Source organism: Anthonomus grandis, chromosome 6 (genome assembly GCF_022605725.1).
Source record: "Anthonomus grandis grandis chromosome 6, icAntGran1.3, whole genome shotgun sequence".
Classification (NCBI taxonomy): Eukaryota; Metazoa; Arthropoda; class Insecta; order Coleoptera; family Curculionidae; genus Anthonomus; species Anthonomus grandis.
The window spans coordinates 6,647,451-6,656,643 of NC_065551.1; the positions used below are offsets into that span (position 1 = coordinate 6,647,451).

At 32.6% G+C, this 9,193-nt stretch overlaps 1 protein-coding gene across 3 annotated transcripts in view; it reads right to left on the bottom strand.

Moving 5' to 3' along the window:
- Positions 1-9,193, bottom strand: part of LOC126737753 (zinc finger protein 91-like) — a 43,843-nt gene that overhangs the window by 26,711 nt on the left and 7,939 nt on the right. The window lies entirely within an intron of this gene.

The window sequence follows — 9,193 nt, forward strand, 5'->3', positions numbered from 1 at the left end:
AATCAGGAAAACAACCTCTTTCCAAACAGGAGTTTATAACATGAGTCAAGTGAGGAGCAACATGATGAATACAATGTCGGACTAAATGTATGATTAAGAAAATATACGACTGTCTCTGGGCAGTTATCTGAAGGACTACACACTGATGAAAAATAATAATTTATTTTGTCAGGATTTTAAAGGTTTACAGGTATAGAATGGTTAAAAGAATTTCTAAGAATAAAGCTTTTTATTGCTTTCCGTAGTTTTTTACTATTGCTGCTTTTTTGATGAAATATGTTTTCTTTTCCCGCCTAATCATCCCCACCACCGAATTTCGTAGTTGCTTGTAGAATAGTCAATCGGGTAAACTCTTAGACTTTTTCAGTCTTAAAACGCTTTATTTTTTCCTTTTATAAAGAGTACGCTTTCGGTAATCCAAGGAGTGTAAGGTTTAGAAATTCTTGAGGTAGTTAATGGGGCATGTGTCTCAAATAATGAACAAACGTTGCTGGACAAATACTCGAGAGCGAAAAAGACAAATACTTTTTCGCCCAAACCATAAATATGGCAAATATTATCCCAATTTATTTCTTCTAGATCAGCAAGAAAATCATTCCTGTCAAAAAAACCTAAAATTGCGGTAAGACCTATATTTTCTTTGTTCATTTTCAACCTTAATCCTGACGTCACAAACTATTGCATGATGATCGAAAATTAAATCAGCATTCAAAGTATAAGAACGTACGACACTTGTGGATTTGTTGAAATAAATCACATCAATTAAAGTTTGTGTCTTAGCTGCTACACGAGTAGGCAATGTGGAATCACCGAGAATAATAACATTATCATATTGTGAACATGCAAGGGATAAAATATCGTCAGAACAACAAACACAATGACTCCCCTAGGAGGCATATAGAATGATAGGTAGATCTCCCTAGGAGGCCTATAGAATGAGCCGACAAGAAAAAGTTAATTTTCTAAACGTAATTTAACGAATAAGCACTCAAGATCAAGGGAGAAATCAAAATCCTCGAAGGTTAAAGAAAGAGATATAAGAAAAACAAAGATTTTTCTAATTTTCTCGAAAACGAATCGACCGATTTAAAAAAAAATCAAACGTCAAAATAAAAGACTTCGAAAGACCTTTTAAACAAGCTATTACTCGATACCCCTTGCCATTTAAAATTTTTAAGGGGATGACCCTGGGGGGCAGAGGGTGAAAGGGGGTTAAGTAATTTTAGGTTAGAAAGTTGTCCCCCTTGACAAACCTTTTGACGTATTTCGGCGTTTTTTTGTTTTGTTTTGTTTCAAACAGTGTTTTTGATAAATCCGTGGTGGGTTCGTAAGTTCTCAAATGAACACCATGTATATTTAAGCACAATAATATTTTGGCGTAAGCTTTACACGTAAAAACAAACAAAAATTGAGACCAGAGCAACACAAATGTGTGCAGCTAAACACAATGTGTCTAGCTGCCAAGCGCCATCTACGATTAAAAGGCAAAAATTAATTTTACGTATGAAGAACAAGCTGATATTCATATTATGTACGGAAGAGCTTTTGGTGATTGTATGGAAGCAAGACGGGTGTATGAAGAGGCACTTCCTGATCAACGAGTGCCAAATCGTTTGGTTTTCTTAAGAGTAGATCATAATTTAAAGAAAAGTGGTTAATTCTAAAAATTTAGCAAAAAGGTGTTGCATAATACCTGCTTAAATTTTATTCTAGGATATTTATAAAGACAGGAAGTTGTTGGGCGACCAAGACATGCCAGGATTCTGTTACAGGATTAATACGCTTTAGACGGGATGTGGAGAATCCTAACTTTTATTCATTTGGTTAAATATTTAAAAATGACCTTGTTATAAATCTTTCTTTCAAAACTTTATAAGTACGAGACTGCTGACTGAGACACCCACCATAATTACAATTGCCTTCGATTTTTAATGGAATTCGCCAATGTTTTTCATTGAACCACTCTCAACGTTATCTCCACTTTAATTATTTGTTATTGTTTACAATATGCTGTGCATGGAGAAGATTTCACGGCAATTGAATTGGTCACCCGATTTACTAAAGCGGACGCCAATGGCGCCGCGTGTCGAATTATTACAATTTGTCCCGTATTTGTACTTTCTACTAGGCACTCTATGGATTTCTTATCCGTGATCTATGTATGGGTTTTGGTTGGGTCCATAGCGGCTAAACCCATAAAGTAACGAGCGAAGTTCCTCAATCTCCGGTCTTGCGCCCAGACGCATCGACGCATCTGGGGGGTCTTTCCAGCTCCTGCGTCTGTCACAGGTGAACCGTGCTGTCCGCTGTGACGGAGAGAGAATAATCGTGTCGTGAAATAAATCTAGTATCATCTCTCTCCGCCAGCACATTTTTAGCTAAATTAATACTAAAAACTAAAATTCATTAGTGTTTCTTCATTTTCAATCAAATATTTTTTGAAGCAGGATGCTTCTTAGTGATTCGATGCCTCTTGAAACTTCGTAAGTAGTATTCACCGTTGGTGACATTTTATTTGGTGTTCCGTGTTTCCATTGAGAAAATTTTCTTAGGGCTCCTTGAATATGAATTTGTAAGCCACCAGCCATGACCCAACAGTGATGAGGATTTCGCCCTGAAGCCAAAAAGCAGATAATTTCGCCGCCCTTAGCCCCGTCAACCCACATCATGCCTTAAGCCCTATGTGGTGAGAAATAACCCATCGCGGGCTCTCGCCCCCGAAAGAAGAACACCATGAAACTTGACCCGTAAGCTTACTAGTCTTTTTCTTTTCCTCTTTAATTGAACCATATTCTTTTGAGTTCTTTGTCGTACGATTTAACATGAATTTATTATTTTATCACCTTCTTATTTTAATTTTTAAAAATTAAGTTATATTTATTTCATAACTAGGTAAATTAAAACAATTCAATGTTACGCTTTATTATGTAATGCTTCCGAAGTTATAAACTTATATTATATATCTTTTATTTATTTTTCTTTACATTTTTATTACCATATGTATATTTACTTTCCATGTAGATTTTGTTTGCCTTACAACTTTAATAAACACCCTATTTAAATTAAATTAAGATGTTTTACTACTGAGTGAGTGAGTGTGACTGAGACAACTGACCATACAGAGAACCCACGAAGCCGGCCTGATAGGTTTTTTTTGTTATCATTTAAATTTAACAGGGTTTCTGGAACCTATCAGATCTAGGGAGTTGTTCTTGTTGTTTAGAACTTTTAAATCAAGACTGTCGAACAAACTCAACTCCCTAGAAATAGTCCCTGTAAACCGGTTAGTCTTGCCGGACTATTATTTTTACCATAACAATTCTAGCATTGGAAGAACGAGTGCTAGACTAGACCTCTCAGTCAACTGTATGGAGAATTTTGCATGAGATGTTATTTCACCCTTATCATATTCAACGAGTTCATGCATTGGAAAAGCGAGATTTTCCAACAACGCCTTGCTGTTGAAACTTTAGAAAAAAAAAATTACCGATTAAAAATTGATATTTTAATTTCCAGAACAATGGGCAATGAACAATGTATGGGCAGATGAGAATCCACATTCCACGGTACAGAGAGCTCATCAGCAGCAGTTTTCTTTAAATGTGTAGGCGGTAACTATCGATATACATTTATTAGGTCCCGTATTTTTACCGCAGCGGCTAAATAGAGAAACCTACACATTATTTTTATAAAACGAATTACTGTCACTATTTGAAAATCTTCCACTTCTATTACGAGTAAGTACAAATGTGGTTTATGTACTATCGCGCCGAAAAAAACTGGGACAATAAAATCTCCTAAATCTCTTGGTCTATTAGAATAATATATTTTGATGTTGTCAAAGTTAATTTAATTATAAGACAGCCGCGTCAACAAAATCGTTCTTTCAAAATGCCTGCATTATCTCCTCAACAAAAAGCGATAATATACACTCGTCTCATGGATGGAGTTCCTAAAATTTTTATTTTTTTTTATTTAGTATTTCTACCATCTAATGATTTACGATACATGAATTTTCAAAATTTTATTGTAAACGGTTTTAAAGTTATAGAGAAAAAATTGCCTTTAAGGTGTCTTATTAAAATAGTAATAACTCTCCCTTAGGAAGCGTTTGGCATTGGAATTTTTTGTCTTATTAACACGCTTATATTAGCTCGGGTTATATATATGTATGTAACGGAATCTTTGAGCTTAATTTTCACTAGTTTCTAAAAGTCTGATCGACTTGAAACTTTGCACACGTATCAAGGACCGATGACAATGCAATAATTTGATAACAGTTTCCCATTTATTTGAATTATTCTGTTAATAACTTAAATTTTATTATGATTTTTACTTGAGGTAATTAATTATGATTGATTGTCCGTCCTTCTACTACTGTAATAAAAACTCTTTGTAATTAAAAATAATTTTCTACCTTTTAGTTCGATTAGCAATAAAAGCGTGTTCTTTTATTATTTTTATGCAAGGATTACGCCCCCGAAAAAATGCCGCTTACTTTTGAATCCCCCTGTATATAAATACAGTATTTGATAAAATACCTAATTTAATTTATACATGAAACATGATAAAACAGGTGAAGGTGTTGAAGGTTCATGTACAGGTGTGAATTGTTAACTTTATATTTTTATTTCATATTGGAAAGAACCTAGTGTGCCATTATATCATTTAAATGTAAAAAAAGGTAAAAGAATGACTAATCATTGTTTGTTACACATTAATAATTATTATTATCTACTACAGGTACAAGTTTAGAAATATGAAAATTTAGAATTAAAATATTGTTCAAGCCCTCAATTCTTGCAAATTCATTTTTTGAAAATAGGGAAAATTTTTAAGATGTATGGGATTTTTGCGATTTTAATTGGAGTCTAGAAGTCTGGGAGAAAATCTTCTAAAAATCGCGGTTCACACTCTTACATCTAATTAAATTAGAGACAAATATTAAACGAATATTTTTCCTTATGGAATTTGCTTTTGGCTTGAATCTGTTCTAATATCAATGGCAGAGAATCAAGACAATTTGAAAAACCACCCCATTTCTATTCATTGTAGTTTGTTTTTTCATATGGAACATATTCTAATAGATTGGCAGACGTAGAGTTACTTCAAAAATGTATTACAGTCTTTCGAAGTAATTTTGAGAGATAGTTAAATATTTTACTTTTATACTAGGTAGAATTTTGGGTTAAAGACGATATAGTATAGAAATATTTATATTGGAGTATGAACGCGTATATTTACTAAGTGAATGACTGAAGAATACTTGTTACGCATTAAACAAGCACTCTCGAGTTATGAAATAAGGTTTACAAGATTCTTGATAATTAAATAGAGATAAATACCTTATGGCTTCTGTAGTATAAAGAGTGAATTGAGTAAATAGGCTGATGAGTTTCCCTAAAAACAAAACCCATACCTCAAGTGAGAATGATTCAATGTGAAATAGACATTTTTAGTCACTAACATATTTAGGTTGCTGCTAATTATTTGAATTGAAAAACAGCCCAATGCCACTTGGAACAGCTCTGTTCTGCATAAATCACTATGCCGAAGAATATATTAAAATCAGAAAGAACCAAGAAGAACACTTCAGATTCAACCCTCGTCTGACACACAGTCAAAGGCTTTGGCTAGGTCACAAAACACCGCTGAATCAAACTTACTATTACTGAGGTCAACATGAAGTTGATAAAAAAACTTCTTTGCAAAAAGTACATTATTAAGCAACTTAAAAATTATGTATAGTTTGGTATATTTATAAAATTCAACCACAAAAAAAGTAAGTTCAAATTTCATATATATATATATATACGAGCCCTGTCTCAGTGAAGTTGGCCCAATTATCAAAACTAGGATTTTTTATGAAATTTGACATATTAGCGAAAACGTATTTAAAACTAAAAGGTATTTCTGATAACATATGATCTTTTTATTTAATATTAGCTTAAAATACTACATGTTTTATAACTGAGGAAAAATATCTTACAAAAATTCAAAAAATCTGTCGATTAATAAAAATCAACAAAACCAAATAGCAGCAAATTACCACTGCGTTACATCGCCTTTTCGACTGATTACTGCTTTGATACGTCTTAACATAGTGTCAACTAATGTTTGACAGTCATCTGGTGTAAAACTGTTCCAAATTTCTTGGAGACGGGTTCGCAATTCTGGAACGGTTCTTGCGGGATTCGATGTGAGCTTCTTCTTCATGATATACCACAAGGTTTCAATCGGCGATAGATCTGGACTACTCGACGTCCACTTTAAAACTGGAATTATGTTTTCTAACATCCAATCTTTTACTTTTTTAGCCGTATGGCAAGCGGCACTCTCTTGTTCGAAGATACATTCGATATTGTTTAAACGCATTTGTTCAATTTGGGGTATTAGGTTATTTTCAAGCACATTAATGTACTTATCAGCATTCATAATACCTTCCACAAAGTGTAAGTTTCCCACTCCACTTGCTGACATCGATCCTCAGATCATAACAGAAGCCGGAAACTTAACTTTTTTTTTAAGACAGTCATTCTGAAACACTTCTTCTTTAGTTCTTATGACACGACTTCTACTATCACCAACGGATACTTCAAATCTGGCTTCATCACTCCAAATAATCGAGTTCCATTGGTTCGAAGACCATAATTTGTGTTCTTTAGCCCACGCTGGCCTGTTTTTCTTCTGAATTTTTGTCAGTAGGGGTTTCTCTTTTGCCTAAAAATACTGAAACTTGAAAACGAATAATAAAAAAAATAATTTAAGCCTACCTTGTAAGTTTTAAATCCCAGTTTTTGGGCGGCTCTGTGACAGGTTGCTCTTGAAAACTTTTTTGTTGTTGCCTGATTCCACAATAATTTCAATTCGTTGTAATTAGCACGCCGATTTCCCTTGATAATCCGTTTTAAGGCTCTTAAGTTGGTATTGGAATAACGCGGTCGACTTCCAATTCTGGGTTTTTGAGCAACAGATCCCGTTGTTTTGTACAATTTAATAATATTTCCAACTGTATACCTCGATTTGTTAATACTGTCAGCGATTTGGGAAGCATTTTGACCTTTTAAATGCAAGTGAATGATCACTTTTCTTATTTCGTCAGAGACAGCCTTACCACGAGCCATTTTTAATTGTTAACAAAAACACTAATGCATTGAAAGTTGATTTAAACGTCAAAATCGGCTTCTTAGCAACGCAAAATATTGTTCTTAGCAACGCAATTTGTTTTATACAGCCTACTTTTATTTTATCGAAGCGCATAAACAGATCATTCAACTAAGTTATTTCCATCACGTATTTTGCGATAAAATCATTTTACAAAGAAAAAAATATCGAAATTAAAACGCTTTAAAAATAGCTGCGTCGGTTTTGTTATCTTTCCATAAACATTTCAAGAAACCAAAAATATTATATTTGAAATAAAATTTTAGTTATCCCTTAAATAAATTCTAAAAAATCATGTTTTGGGGCACGTTGGGCCAACTTCACTGAGACAGGGCTCGTATAAACAGTAATATATTTATTTGTATTTGTGAGAGTGTAGAAAAAAATTGTCGTGAAGCAGAAATTGGTCTATTGAGAACGTTTTCCTAATCGTCCTACATCATCATATATAAGTAGTTTTCAATAGTGGAGGAAAAAAAGCGCACTGGATCATTTCCAAATTTAAAACATTCCGATCATAAAATGGTAGCAAGAAATGACGAAAATATTATATCTGTATTGGCTTATGTTGCAAATATATTTCCATTCGCATTACCGCAAGAGAATATAATATTGCAAGAAGTACCATTCAGTGAATTCTTCGACAACACCAACATCGCCCATTTAAAATCCACCTAGTACAAGGACTTCGCCCTACTGATTACCAATGAAGGTTAGAAGTTATTGCACCCCTTCGGGTTTTAATTTATGACAATTTCGAAGTTTTGTCACAAATCTGTTGGACTGATGAAAGTAGATTCCATAATAATGAGATAGGTAATAAACATAATGCACATTATTGGTTTGAATACAATCTCCAGTGAATAATGGCAACTCGTTTTCAAACTATAATTGTGTGGGCCGGTGTATTTAATGGACATTTTATTGGACCATACTTTTATGAAGATACCTTAACTTCAGAGTGGTATTTAAATTTTCTTCAAAATTCACTGTGTGAACTATTAGAAGATTTAAATTACTCCTAATTTAGAGCGTAATTTAATGATTTGGCAACAAGATGGCACTCCACCCCATAATGCCCCAATTTTTGGGCATTATGTATGTGTGAGTATTACTGGCAGTGGGTCAGGGGTAACCTGACCTTACCCACATTAGAGTTGTGAAGGTTCGATTTAGGAATTATAAATAAGAATGCCAAATGCGCTTACACCATTGTATATTACTCTCTTCGATGATATCTGGTATATTAGTAGTTATTTAAAAACAGTGTTCTACATAATTGTCGTGCATACGTATGCAATAGTATTGCATAAATATTTAACAATAATAATAATTCATTGTATAACAAATTAATATACAGTATGATACTTGAAAATAAATAACATATATCACTATTATATTATTGTACCACATCTCCCCCTTTTGAAAGAATGAACTACATTTTTAATGAAATAAAAATGGAGTACTTTCGTACAAAAATAAATATTCATAAGGTATATGCGCTTTTTTACTACATTTTACACTTCTATTTTACAATAAAAATAAAATTATTAGAGGTTTAAGGAAAGTGTTAAGAAAAAGATAAGAGGAATAATAGAAAGAAAATAAATAATAAAGAAATGATAGAAAAGAAAAGTATTATCGATCGAGTATAGATTTAAATATTTTTTTTTTAATTTAAAAATGAAACCTAAAACGTTAACCCTGATTTTACTTAAACAAACTTATTACCTAAATAAACTTATTACTTAATTAAAGTACACATGTACTTAAGTTGTTTAATTTAAATAATGTTACATAATTCTTAACTATTTCGAAGCCTAAACAATACGTGTTAAGTTATTAAATTATGAACCTCAATTTTTGCGAAGCTTTGCATTGACTTATGAGTACATAATATGTATTATAAAAAATTAGGTTACAAGGTTAGTAAATTAAAACTAGTACATGTTTTCTTTTCGGTACAACTGCTATAATTGACATAATTAATTGTTTTTCTTTTAATTTTTCTACGATAAACACTGAAAAT